The 15,817-nt window shown below is 29.4% G+C and overlaps 1 long non-coding RNA gene across 1 annotated transcript; it reads right to left on the reverse strand.

Moving 5' to 3' along the window:
* Positions 1 to 12,508: 12,508 nt before the first annotated feature.
* Positions 12,509 to 15,302, reverse strand: LOC111384716. The gene is made up of 3 exons (XR_002700949.1): positions 14,659 to 15,302; positions 13,112 to 13,203; positions 12,509 to 12,931 (listed from the first exon to the last, which is right to left on the reverse strand). It is a non-coding gene; the product is annotated as an uncharacterized LOC111384716 (long non-coding RNA).
* Positions 15,303 to 15,817: the final 515 nt, after the last annotated feature.

Consider the following 15,817-nt stretch of genomic DNA (forward strand, 5'->3'; position numbering starts at 1 on the left):
TCTAGGAGGCAGTTGGGAATCGTATATACCTCTGGTAGAATTTGCATATAATAACAGTTTCCAAACAACTATTGGAATGGCACAGTTTGAAACTCTCTATGGTAGAAAATGCAGATCACCTGTTCATTGAGATGAAATTGGAGAAAAGAGAGTTTTTGGGATCAGAGATCATTGAAAGAACATTGAAGTCATTGATAAGATCCGTACCAGAATAAAGGCCGTGCAAGATAGACAAAAGAGTTATGCAGATACCAGGAGAAAAGACTTGGAATTTGAAGTTGGAGAGAAAGTCTTTCTAAAGGTGGCACCAATAAAGGGTGTACTTAGGTTCGGCAAGAAAGACAAACTACGACCTCGTTATATCGGACCTTTTGAAATACATGACTGGGTTGGAAATGTGGCTTATTGATTGGTGTTGCCACTTGAATTATCGGCAGTTCATAATGTGTTTCATGTATCGATGATCAGAAAGTATATGCATGATCCTGATCATGTGATCAACTACTAATCCTTGGAAGTACAAAAGGACTTATCTAATGAGGAATTACCGATCAAGATACTGGATCGAAGGGTACATAAATTACGGAACAAGGAGATTCAACTGGTCAAGGTGCAATGGAATAATCATGGAGTAGAAGAAGCTACTTGGGAAAGAGAAAAAGAAGTTAAAGACAAATACCCAACACTCTTTGTCCAACCATAAGGTAAATTTCGAGGAAATTTTATTTAAGGTGTAAAGGTTGTAGTAGCCGAGAAAAATAAAATGGAATTATGCTAATATTTTATGATGATCTAGCACCACGAGAAGCTCAACCTATGTAAGATTACGAAAGCCCAAGTCATAAGTTAATTAAAAGCCCAGTAATTTAAGAGATTAAGTTTAAGTAAAATTGATTACAAAGATTTAATGAATGATTGGATTGCCACAATGGTCATCTACATGATATTTTATATAGGCAATCTAGGTTCGAGTCACCATGTAGATGTTTTATAAAACTTTCATATGAATTATTTTTATGGCTTAGAGACTCTTCAAATTCTTAGTTAAAGACTAAATTTAATTATAATACAACTCCTCCACTTAATTTTTCATTAAAAAGAAAGGTTATAGAAGTGGAAGGACACTTTTTCACTACACTCCTCTTCAAATCGGAATTTCATCTCATTTTCTCTCAAAAAAAATATATTTCATATCAAGTTAAGCTTAAAGAATAACAAGGGTGAGAAGAAGGAATGCTTTCTATACATTTTGTTCTTTTATCCAAGAAAATTCAAGGTAGGTTGAGGTGCAAGTGTTATTTCATTTTCAAATTTGATTTTTCGTTAAAAGTTGAATGAAATGTTACCTCCGGATATGGTGCTTCGGCACTACTATAGTTTGAATGATCATTCTCCGTCTCTACGTGCTATGATAATGCTATAGATATCTTATTTTGCCGGAAATCCATCTACGTACGACAGTATGAATCTATAGTTTGGAATTTCTAATTTGATAACGAATTGCACCGATGATATCTATTAAATTTCAAAATCATGGGTTAATTCCCTTCCTACAGGATGAATGGATTTTCCTTGGGACGTAGATGATGGTAAAGGATGATACAACATGTCATGGAGAAGCCAGTGATTTACATCTTTAGTTGATTTTGAGATGTTTACACTTTCTTTAAATTTGATTCCTATGAGTATTGTGTGGATCTATTTTACAAACACTCATTATGAATAAATTATATTTGAAAGTAGATATGCGTCATAGGAATAAATTTACAAATCACCGTATACAAAAAAAAAGTTAGGGACTTAAAGTTTTGATGTCTTTTCAGAAATTTCAGTTTCTGCCTTATTTTAAAAAAAAATCATAAAGCTTCCGTTACTTGGTATTTTTATATGGTAATATATCACATTAAGTAAACTGTGCTGGGTGCTGTCTCTTTTTTCAACTTCTACCCTTGTTTTCAAAAATTCATAACTTACTTGTTACTTGGAATTTTTGGATGAAACAAATTGGATTTGATAGTCTCATGGATTAACTACTGAATAAAATTGAAATCATGTGGTTTTGATGTCGGTGGAATTTTATATGCCATTTTAAGTGAACTGCATCGATTTACCTTTCAACTGGGTCGCTGTTAAGTTTTGAAAAATATTTTAATACCCCATATGACGTCGACGAAAGCTAATTTTTGACTATGTCATATTATAAGGAGTTTACTAGCTTACATTAAAATTTGATGAAATTTCAAGGTCGATAGCTATGAAAAAAAATTTATTTTGACAATTACTATTTGAGACAAAAAAACTGGAACAGCAACATTACTTTTTAAGTTTTGCCAAAATTTCACGTCAATAGTAGTTACATGCATGGAACCCATTCTAAAAATATTTTTTTAATTGTTTTCTTTTAGAATGGATTATTGTTTAAATAAAAATAAATAAAATTCTTTAATTAAATTCTAAAATTTAATCTTTATACCTTCTACTAAAAATATATTGAACTAACTTTACGGCTAAAGTACAATGGTTTGAGTGACGTTTCCGTCCATGCGAGTCGGAGCGTTATATATATTTCCTGACACATTGTTAGATGTCAATCTGGGACGACGAGTGTGAATTGGTGATAAATTAAAAGAGTGTTTTAATTTATCAATTTTGATTAGATCAAAATAATATTTCACGTCATTAGACATCGTGATCGGGAACCTGATGGGTCACAACAAAAAGAGAATTAAAAGATTGCAATTTGTCAATTAATTAATTTAACAATCGTTGGATAAATTAATTAATTGGATTGGTTATTTATAGGCCCGAATTAATTAATTGGATTAATTAATTCACAAACCGGATTTAATTAAATGGATTAATTCCATATTGGACCGGATCAGGTCAGACCCGTTTGGACTTATATAAATATATGGCTAGAGTTTTCAATTCATATGATTTTTCTCATAATTATTTTTGCAAGCACAAGAGAAGTAACCCTGGTAACTGCAACCTNATGGCTAGAGTTTTCAATTCATATGATTTTTCTCATAATTATTTTTGCAAGCACAAGAGAAGTAACCCTGGTAACTGCAACCTTATTCTCTGTGTGGATCACCGTTGGAGGTTGGACAATTGGACAGTTGTGAGTGGCGAATCAATATTGCAGGAAGAAAAGAAAAGCAAAAGATTTGTAGAATTCTTCAAAGGTATAATCTTTATCAAGATTTCTATCTAAACACAAAGGGATCTTCGGTAGGAATCAAAATAATTTTAATTTTCCTCTGTGCATGTATAAGTAGATTCCCAACAAACATGTCGTAATGAATCACACAATCAAGCCAAGGCCAACACCACTCAAGAATGTGGAACACGAAAACATTAAAAATAAAAATAAAAAATTGACACCAAATTGTATTTTTCTGACTTAAATATAATCTTCAAAATATTGTTTACAACCGAATGGGTCAAAAATACTTTCTACGTATCTTTCAAAAATTGGGAGCACAAAAATTAAAAAAAAAAATTACCTCCCACTAGGTAACAGAATCCCTAAATAAATATTATGAATTTAAAATGTAATGTTCAGAATTTAATTTAAGGTCCAATATGTAATTTTCAAAAACAATATCCGACAAAATTATCTACACTGGAGTAATAGGGAGCAAATACATAATTTCGAAAATTGAACTATCAAGGACCAACCCATGATTTGAAAATCCATAATTTTCTAGGTCCAATAAAAAAATTTCAAAACATTTGGGACTAATTTGCACTTTTCAAAATTTACAGTAGCCTATCTGTGTTTTCAGATTTTCAGGGACCAATCTGAAACATCCAGGATCTTCAGGACCGATATGAAATTTTCAGATTCTGAGGGTCCAATATGAAATTTTCATAACCACTGGATTCAGTCTGAAACTTTCAGAATATAAGGGACTGCTCTGCAATTCGGAACCAGGGACTAAACAGCAATTTTTGTCATCTTCAAATTTTCAGCAAAGTCACATAAATTTAGAATTGCCATAACTCCTTCATTTTAAGTCCAAATTTAGAGTTCAAAGCTCATTAAAAATAACTTTCTAACCAAATCTATAAAACTGCACAAAAATCAACAAATAAAATGCAGTAAATCTTTATGTATATATATACATGGACGGACCCAAGGGGGGTCATGTGACCCCCCAACTTTTGAGATTTGAATTTTTTTCCTTTTGTGTGTGTGTGTGTGGATAAATTCAGTTTGGTATCAATTGAAATCTATATTTTAATATAAATCAAAGTTAACAATTAATTTTAATAACATATTTCATGGAATCATTAACTTTTATCAAAATATACTAAAAATCTAATTTTAACCTCCACCAAATGGGGATAAAATCACAATAAATTTGAATTTTTTCTTTCTTCTTTTCTCTTGCTCTATTTTACGATCACCTCAAACCTTTTTACCAAAACCTTAACCCTTCTAATTTTTTAAAATTTCTCTAAAATTTTTCTATAAATTATAATATCTACTACAAATTTTCACTTTCCAATCAAATTTTCAAATAAATAAAACCTAAATTTGCATTTTCTTTTATCCTATTTGTGCACATAGAATGTGACTGAATTGATTATATCCAATTTAACTTATATTTAAAGAATTTTTTTTATTTGATTGAATATTGGTTATATGTTTTTTCTTTTGATCACTTGAATTGATTGTTTGTATTAAATACACTATAAATTTTTTTAAATATAAATATGTATTTTCTTATGATGAGCAAAATATTAATAAAATGATCAAACGAATGAAAATGATGATCAAAATATTAATGAAGATATATTTTTTAAATGTAAATCTTTATTTTCTCGGTCAATTATGCCATTTTAGACTTGCATATCCAAAATTCAAGTTTGGTCTTTCCTTTGCCGTGATCATAATCTCTCTATCTAGAAGATTGTACATGATGCTATTCGTGTTATTCACGGTTTGATTAGAGGATGTTGTTTTGGCCCATATTGGAATATTGCTGCGGATATTTTACACCTTCTTCGTGAAACAAGACGTGGCTCTTGCTACCATATTCCTCGTACAAAGAATATGGTAGCCCATCTTCTTGCTTCATGTGGCTTTTCTTGTGATGTAATTTCTCATTGGCTTGATTGTATTCCGCTTTGTTTTTCGTCATGTGTTCACAACACTTTTGTTGAATGAAATATGTCTTTTTTTCTTTTTCAAAAAAAGGTTTCAAAGGTTTACGTACAGGATTCATAACTCAATGGAATCATGTAATAACATAACTAAGCATGAAATATTGTAAAAAATTCAACCTTAAAAGCTCTTATACCAACATAATATTTCGCAACATGTTTGAACATAAATTCTGTTCAAGAATTCTTACTTGAAAAGATGAATTTCAAGATCTTTTTGTGTGGTTGAATGTTGTCAATTTTATGTCTCACAAGTGTACAAATCGTTACAAGTAATATAATGGACCAGTGAGTCAGGGTTATCATTCCCACAATGACTATATTTTAATACTTAATTTATTATGTTCAACTTCTATTTGATGAAAATAAACAAGAATAGTGATCAGTTGTGATTTTTTAATCTAGCTACTTAACAATATGCAGATGCACACAAAGATTGATTGATAACTCAAATAATAAACGAATATTAGGGTGGAACAATTTCAACTATTGATCATCTTTAAGTCTTAAATCACGATTCATAAAATCTAAAGTAGTGTTTGATTGAATTTTCCTATTGTATTCAATTTACCTCTCTCGAGTTCTCATTGAATCTCTTTAACTACTTCAAGCTAAATGAAAGATTGGTTCTAATAATTCATATAAAATCGTAATAATTAATATAAGTATCTCTACACGTTATATTAATTTAATTTAATATATGGTCTAAACAAATAATTTGCATCTCTATGAAATTATTGTTCAAAAAATCATTGAATAATTGACCATAAAATTCGAAGCATTTAGAACATAATTGAAATCAACATATATGCATAAAGAATCTTAAATCTTGAATAAAAATGATAAAGGGTCTCAAAAGGTTACACTGTTTACCCTAATAATAAATTTAGTTACTCATGATAATGGAAGAAAAAGGATAACCAGGGTTTTGAAATCTTGATCATGGAAAGAATTGAATTTTACATCAAGAATCTTTTTCAACCTCAAAAGTCTTATAGCCCCAGCGTTTGCTATTTGATCTTGATGATTATGTATTTTTCTCACTTTTGATCTTGCGCTCTCAATCTCAAGTTGTATTTGTTTCCCTCTCAATGTGTAAAATCCCCTCAAATTGTGTTCTCTAAGGTTGTATTTATGTTTTCTTCAAGTCTTGAAAGAGTTTTAGTTGAATTAGGATTTTTTAAAAGATAAATTGCACTTGAAACCCTATTTAACGGCATCGAGGCGCCTAGGCGCTATGATCGGGTACTGACTTTCAAAAAAATCAGCAACATAGCATTGGGCACTGCAGGATAGTGCATAAGCACTTTTGTCAAATTCGGTTGCCATTCACAACTTTTAGTATCCAATTGAGACGATTCAAAATACATTGAAAAGTTAACTCAAAAGGCTACAACTTTACTAAATAGCTCTTTTCCAATTTGTATGTTTACTAGGCTAAAAATATATCTCGATCTCCCGCTGAGAATATGGAACATCCTTATGCGGTTGAAAATTGATTCGTAAAAATATTTTGGTCATATTTAACCCCTTTTGACTTCTAATTGCATTCAATTGACTCCTAGCATTCTCAAATCTTCATCATGAGGTTTGACACAATTTTTTAGTATTTAAATTTTAGTCCCCATAGTTTGAATCTTGCCCTTTTTCGTCAATTTTCACATTTTTTCTTTTCGATCTATGTCAATAATTTTTTTGGATGAATTTTTTTCGTGTCTTTCACCATCTCAACAATCCTACAAAATAATACTAATAAACACATTAAAAACGTTCAATGCTCGTAAAATTTAGCTCACAATCAAGTTAAAAATGGTTTAAACTCATGAGTAAAACACACTCGTCATTGAATCACCTTACTTTGCAAACTCCAAAATATGCATCTTCTTACACTCCAATGACCTCATATCACAATGGAAGGAGATCATTTGCCACAACCTAAATGCCTAATTTTGTGAGTTTTCATGTAAAAAACGTGGTTTAGAGGTCTTTCCTATTTTGGTGCATTTTCACATATGAATTTTGTCACATTCTCTGTAACGCCCCAAATTTTATTGACTTAAATTTTGGGGTGTTACCGATATCATTTCATAAACATGATTGGAGCAGAAATATTTAGTTGAGAATTTAAACCCTTAATTTATTTGAACTCTTAAACATGCGAAAAAAGGCGAATGAACCTAAAGATTTGGAAATATGGGGGACATTAAATGAAGGGATGATGAGCTTAGATCGTCCTCGAATGATTGAGATTGCGAAACTTTTGGCGGTGATTTGGGTAGAATCTCGACAATATCAACGTCCCATAAAATCTAATCATGATGTCTATGATGGATATTGTGAGTTATCAAGTTTCTCGAAGGAGGCAAACCTCCATTTGCATATAAATAATCCCCATGTCTTGTTTTGAGCTTTATTTGCATACCATCTCTTATAGGCTCCTATTTGACCGATGAATCCAATTTTCATGGAAAAGTTTGTACAGCTTTTGTTCCTACAATTCACATTTGGGTACGCAAAGGACTTTGTTGCTGTACTTATATGCTTTCACGTTGTTTTATTGAATAAAACGTCTCTTTTAACTATACTAGTCTTTGTCTCGTGTGATGCACGACGATTGTATTTATTATGTTATTATCAATATGGAATGTATAGAATTTATATTATCCAAAAATTGTTAATACTGGTGCAACTCTTTACCCATGAGATAATAATCATCGGAGTGCATAATGTTGAAACTCGGAAGTCAGAACAATAATTTGATTTTAGCACCGGCACCACTATGAATGTTCATGTTAATTTATAAATGTTTTCATGGTACATCTATATGATAACATTATTCCTCACGAACTTCCAAAGGTTTACCACTTTACCAATAGTTTCAATACTATGGCATAATTTTCTACTCATCTTGAATGAAATGTGCAATAAAATTCTTCGATGAAAACTATTTGGAGAAGTTAATTCATGGTAATACAAGGATAATCATAGGGTTTTTCCTATTGCGCGTGGTTTAGATCCCTAATTCTTTGCCCCTATTGCGCATGGTTTGGATCTTTAATTCTTATTCCTAAAGTTTCATAAGATCTTAAATGAATTTGAGGAAATTGTGAAATCCAACATCACTCGTTTTTACAAGCACTTCTAAGCTACATGGATAGTGACATAAAAAAAGGTCGGACATGTTGATTTAAAACTACTAATAATTTTTTATTTTTTTAAATGTCAATACGAGAGAAAAACCCAATCAAATTAAAATTCAAAATATTCAATGAACGTTATTTTGGCTAAGATCGAAAATTAACACTTGAAATTGAAAAAACTAAAAAAAAAAATTGCGTTTTATCTAGCTTTTGAGAGTTGTAATCTATGTGTTATTTGATTATAATCTATGTCATGTTATATTTGTAAGATAGAAATTGCAATTTATGTTATTCGAATTTTTTGGCATGGGTCATATAGTTATGAATCATTTGAGATATCTATTGACTTTGAGTAGTTTTTTGGTATTATACTTTATATTGTATGATATTTGATTTTATTTTATATAACTATTTGTTAAAATTATTGGCGAAGAGAGATGAAGGCCGATGGATCAGTGAGGAATATGATATATTCATATTTGTAAAACAGACTCCGTGCATGGTCACCTCCAATCCAGTATTTCTCCATTTTCACACACTACTTCACTTTATCCAATCCAACTGATGAATAAAAGAAATTTAAGGATTTAACAAATTAAACAACAACAAAATTACATGCAAAAATAAAAAGAAACAAAAAAAAAAGTTATTATACACTTTTCAAATAAAATTGACATAATTAAAAGTAAAAATAAATATTATTTAACTAAAATTGTAAAATAAAAAGAATTAAAAAAATTTTAAATCGAAAAAAAGTATTTATAATATAAAGAAAAAAAAAATTTAAAAATTTAAAAAAATATATATATATATATAATAAAAACAAAATAATTAAAGTTATAAAAATTAAACAAAAAATTTAGAAATATTGTTTAGTTAAAATTTTAAAAAATTAAGTTTTATTATAAAAAGAAAAAAATTAAAAACAATTTTTTTTTTCAATCAAAAAAAATTATTTACCAAAAAAAAAAAAAAAATTGGAATAGAGAGAATTCTCCATCCCACTATGTGTGGAGTTGGACACATTATGGATGGAGAGAAATCTCTCCATAAATGGATGGATTTCTCTACGTGTACGAAAGGGTTTATCTCCGTGCATGGAGGGAATTTTTATTTCCCTTTTTTTCCTTTTTTCTTTTCATTTTTTTTATATTATAAATATTTTTTTTTCAACTTAAAATTTTTTTAAATTCCTTTCTCCATCATAAAACTTAATTTTTCAATTTTAACAAAATATTTTTTTATATATTCTTTATTTAATTTTAGTAACTTTCTTTTATTTTGTTTTTATTATAATTTTTTGAATTTTTTTTATAAATTTCTATTTTCTTCATATTATAAATAATTTTTTTTATTTAAAATTCTTTTGAATTCCTTTCGTTTCACAATAAAACGTAATTTTTTTTATTTTCATTAAATAATATTTATTATTAATTTCAATTATTTCAATTTAATTTAAAAACTTTATAATAAATTTTTTTATTTCTTTTTATTTTTGCCTGTAATTTTTTTCTTTTTTTTTTTGGTAATTCTTTTTTTTTTTTTTTTTTTTTTTTTTTTTTTTTAGTTTAACCCATCCCTTTTAAATGAAATTTAAGCCCCGTTTGATTCACATTTTTTCTCCTCTTTTCAACCTTACATTTTTTATTAAAATAATATTACACGTAAATAAAAAAAATTCCTTATTTTTATCCACATATTCTCCATCAATCTACTATTTTAAAATTCATTTTTTCATAAAAATTGGTGTTAAACACCCTCTTAAATTCGGGCCATAGACACGATAGAACTTCACTCTTATTACTTAAGTTATGTTTTGATCTCATATATATTTTGAAAATAAGAATTTAAAAAAAAAAAACTTTAATGACATATATATCATATTTTTTTAAAAACATATGAGTTTTGCCCCCTCGTTATTTGTCTTTTTTAAATATTGACCTTATAGAAAAGAAAAATCATAAAACCTTGCAAAAATAAGAAAACTCCTTGAAAAGATTCTCCAACTGAAGAACCCATGAAAAGTACAATTCATGTAAATGTCAAGTTAACAATCCACAACGTATCAAAATTGTAAAATTCTCCATCGATTGGAGAATTTCAAAAAAATCTATTGAACTGAAAATCCGACCACATAATGTTGGTGTTTAGGCTAACAAGGCCAAAAATAAAACTAATATGACTAGGAAAATAAAAACAATGCATGGGAGCTGTCTTTTGTTAATATAATTGATCAGAAATTCAATGTTGCATGTGTACTGTCTTTTGATAATTGATCCCTGTGATGTTAAATTCAATGATTCACACGTGTACTCTCCATGCATGGAGAGTGCAGTCCATGCACTTTGTTCAAATTTTTTTCCCTTTTTTTCTTTTTTTTTTCTTTAAGCTAATAACAACTCCAATTTTCGATTTTTAGAGAAATTTTAAGATTATTCCTTTTTTACAGTCAAATTTATTGAAAACGTGTCAATGAACAAAAATCAGCAGCAAAATGATAATACAAGATACATATTAAAAAAAATTATATTCTCATGCTCTCAATTATAATACAATCTGCTCTTCCATTATCATTTAGAAATGAGAATCTTGTTCGATTCTGTAAATTCTAGATGGTTATCATGCTTTTAACTATCAGTTAATTTTGCATCGATTAATTCTCTTTGGTTGCGTCAATTCTTGTCAAGAAATTTAAGAATTGGAAAACGTAATTTATAATCGAATGTTGTTTAGACTTTTTTTTTTTTGGTGGATTCTTGATAGGAATTACACAGAGAGAAGAGAAAAAGAAACAAGGCATGATTTTCACATTTAAAAAATTTAGATGGTTATCATGCTTTTAACTATCAGTTAATTTTGCATCGATTAATTCTCTTTGGTTGTGTCAATTCTTGTCAAGAAATTTAAGAATTGGAAAACGTAATTTATAATCGAATGTTGTTTAGACTTTTTTTTTTTGGTGGATTCTTGATAGGAATTACACAGAGAGAAGAGAAAAAGAAACAAGGCATGATTTTCACATTTAAAAAATGCTACAGTGGGATAAAATGGAACAAAACACTGTCGATTTAAAAGAATTAAAAGGAAATTTAAATCGAAAAAAATATTTATAATATAAAGAGAAGAAATTTAAAACCATTTCCCAAAAAAAAATACAATAAAAACAAAATAAAAGAAAGTTACAAAAATTAAATAAAGAATATATAAATATTATTTCGTTAAAATCGAAAAATTAAGTTTTATTTAAAAGAAAAAAGATTTAAAAAGAAATTTAAATTGATAAAAAAAATTATCTATAAAGTTATAAAAATAAAAAAAGAAATAGAAACAAATTTTTGTCTCCATGCATGGAGACTAATGTCTCCGTGCACGGAGGCAAAATTCAATTTAATTTTTTTTATTATATTTACATTATTTAGTTTACATTATATATAATTTTTTTCAATTTAAAATTCTTTTTAATTCTTTTCTCTTCAATTTTTTTAACTTACAAGTAACTTTTTCATTAAAACTGAAAGATTAAGTTTTATTTGGAAGAGAAAAGAATTAAAAAGAAATTTAAATTGATAAAAAAATAATTATTTATAAAGTTAAAAAAAATGTACGGAGACATGGAGACTAAGTCTCCGTACACGGCGAGTTAGAGAGAGATTTTTTCTTATTAAGCTAATATATTTTTACATATAATAAACTAACTACAACGAAGTAGTTCCATTACTTTAAATATCATTTGCCACATATCCTTCCTCAAGACCCAAATTCTTGCACAAGGCAACATTTTGGTTGAAAAAAACAATAGCAAAACTCATTCACCATTCAAGAGTCCATAAGTGACATTGCATTGATGCACAACACAAGGAGTAATGACAAGGAGGGTTGCAAGCACCAATCCTTGAAAATGAGGAAACATATTGGTTAACATATAAAGCATGTCAAAGATGAACATCGTAAGTTCACATTAATTTCATTAAAAACATTTATTAACTCGTAAAATTTTAATTAAATGCCATGATTTATAGGGTATCAAATAGGACAAAGAAATTCATAAAATAATTACATATCAAAAAGACGTAAACCTATCAATTTTTGCCTATTTACTCATAAATATCATTACTTTTTTTTAAATGCATTTTAAACTAATTATGTAATTGGCCGCTTCACATATTTGCCTCGTGACAAAGATTCATAGATCCTAGAAAATTGTCATCCTATGTTTCAGAATTATATGCAACAAAGATAGTTTAGAGACAATTGAAGAACACATTTTGCATATGCTAGACACTTCGCCTGCAAAACAACAACAATCAGATACATTCTTTCCCTAAATAGCACACGCCAGCATACTTATAGATAAGATTTTCGTGAAATTATAACATTACTTCTGCCATTTTAATCCAAAAGAAATGATACAATCCCAACAAACCTTGGTGAATTGTACTTTTGTCATTTACATTACTTCGCCGTCATCATTTCTAGAAGTCAAAAACTCTACCTGCAGAAACCTTATACCCGTGCAACCTCAGAAGCCTGAATCCCATTGCTGTGTCATCAATTTCTTGAACTTTCGAATTTCTTGTCTAGTATATTTTTTCGCAAGACTTGCTCTTGGTTGAAAGCTTGAAAAATAATTAGTGCAACAATGAGCTAAAAATTGTTCTCGTGACCAAATTATGCTAGGGAAATTTATTAAAAGGGATGATATGGTAGTAGTCTAGAACTATATATAAAATGGAATAAAGAAGAATCAAAAGCAATTATTATAAAATTTTAGCATGATGAGAGAATCAGAAGCTTACAATTTAATAAGACATTCATTAAGAGATCTGCATTCTTGAATTATTTCATTCTTGTCCAGAAATTCCTCCAGTGCAAAATTTATGGTCTCCACCTGAAATAGAAAATATTCTTTTACTTAATAAATCACTCAGGAAATACCCTACATGATATTTTCAGAATAATTCAAGCACGTTAAGGATAGGACCTCACAAATACAAACAAGGTAGTTGGTCGAAATAATACAAAATTTCAGAATAAATCACCAGAAAATATCAACAAGAATGAGCACACATATACATGAAAATTACCATTGAACCACAGGTTACAGTGGGCCAAAAGATTGAGACACTATAAACTTTTTGAAAACAACGATACATTGATAAAATATTGAGGAATAAAAATTTAAAAATTGCTCAATATTGTGTTTCTTGAAAAGAATAAAATCTTTTGTTATATTCATTTCACAACATATGCATTATTTTATTAAAGCTTAACCAAATGTTAAACACGGCGGACTAGAACATTTTAAAGTAGTTCTGAACACAATAAATGTATTTCTTTCAGGCTGGCACATTTATGGCACAATGCATACACAAATGATACATTTTGGCTTCTAGCAATCTACAAGCACTTCCCACAAAAGTAGTGGTGAATATAAGATATGAAATTCATTTAGAAACCAATACCATGACACAATGGAATCAACAATACAAATGGAACAATTACAAACAAGTTGGCTTGGGATTCAAAAGAACAAGCATGTATCATATTCCCCCTAATAAACTATCAAGAGAATAAGTATGGGATTCTATGCAGCAGAAGGCGTAAAAAAGAGCAGAAAACAATGTAGACTTTGACAATCTAACAACATTGCTACTTAACCTCGCCACAGAAGACTTTTATTTGAGTTAATTCCCACTTATAAGTTAAAAAGACAAGCATATGAAACCTCCAAATATCTCCCAACAAAATATTTCTTTCATCATGCACCATGTTGTGAACTTTAACCAATTAAATAATTTTTGATTCTTCTCTTCAATAAAATTTCACATAAGATAATCTTTGTATTGATTGAATTTAATACCACAACTTTTTCGCTTGCACGGATTGGTCTCTAACTCTACGAAATAGTGAAATCACTGAAAATATAACATGGAAGGGCATATAATAATACAAGAAGTAGAGTCGCCGTAACAATAATCCTCCCCAGAACCCTGGTACATGTATCTACTTCTAAAGAACTGTTACATTGCTTCCCCATTCAATCAATTACAGACTATGGTTTATATAAGTCAAATACTATTACAAATCCTCCAATTATAGTGGTATCGTGGTAGAACGTACAAAACCAATATAACAATTACACCAAAGGATAATGTTCAACATCTTCCGAATACAATCCAGCCTAACACACCTCATTCTACTCTCCAAATTTCACAGTACTCCAAAAAATTCACATCACTGGGTTCAACTATATCCCATGTTCAATCAGAATACCAAATATTGGATTCATACCACCAGTAAGTAAAATACAAAATTTATATTCAAGAAAAATAAAACCACTTACTGGCGATGCAGTGGAGAGGCCCATGTGAGAATCATGAGTGATGATTTTCTTTTAAACTCGGCCACATCATCTGTCAACTCCTAAGAATATCAAATTTGTGTGAATAAGCTTTTTAGGAGCTGAAGTGCTTGACCAAGAAAAATGCCCAAGTAAGTAGAAAGTATAAAATAAAGGACATGAGCAAGATTCGTAAAACATATCGAAAAAACTAAACTTTTTCTGTGGGTAATTGTTTGTGTAGTGAGCTTGCAATCGAACGGCGATGAAGAAAGAAGAATAGCTTCCTCCATAACACTTCGTCGACAACAATACAAAAGAAGAGGAAAAGGGTCTTCTGAGGATTTCGATTTCTCAGATGTAAACGAGATCTATGGGGATTTTTTTAGGATTTTCTTTTGATTTTGAAGTTCTTGTATAGTTCGAAAGAGGAAGAACGAATTTGGGGCTGAGATAAACGAGATCTGTGGGGAATCTTTTATGGCTATGGGTAGATTTTGAGGTTCTTCTGTAGTTTGTAAAGGGAGGAACGAATGTGAGGCAAAGAGAAGAGGTGAAGAAGGTATAAGAAATAAACCATTGCTGAAGGTAAAATGGGAAAATCGAAAATACTTCCCAAATGAACAGTAAATGACAGGATTGCCTCTTTAAGGTAGTAGTGATATGTGCACAGAAAACAATAAAAAGGAGGAGGAGAGGACTAACCAATTTATGCCCCGTTTAATCCCCATTAAATTAAATTACATTACATTATATTTTTCTCCCTCTTATTTTCAATCACACAATTTTTCATAAAATAATATTACAAGTAAATCGAAAACTTTTCTTTCTTTTTCAACAACTCATTTTTCAAAAAAATACTGTTTCCCTATTTTCATTTTCAGGTAATGGGGTCAAACGAGGACTATATTTCTCATACAAAATTGAAGCACACACGCACGCACGTATTTCAGAGCAATTGGAGTCACTTTTTTCCTTTAGTCAAATTTGGTGGCTTTGATTTTTATTTTTTTTTTTAGAGAAAAAAATGTACAAAGGGAATTGAGGAGAGAGGAGCCAATATTATTATATAATTTCCACACACCATATCATAGAGAGAGACACATAATTGAGGGTTGCCTTGTTGTTGAAGAATAAATATTGACGGTGGAGTGAGGAGCCA

Source organism: Olea europaea, unplaced genomic scaffold (genome assembly GCF_002742605.1).
Source record: "Olea europaea var. sylvestris unplaced genomic scaffold, O_europaea_v1 scaffold298, whole genome shotgun sequence".
NCBI lineage: Eukaryota > Viridiplantae > Streptophyta > Magnoliopsida > Lamiales > Oleaceae > Olea > Olea europaea.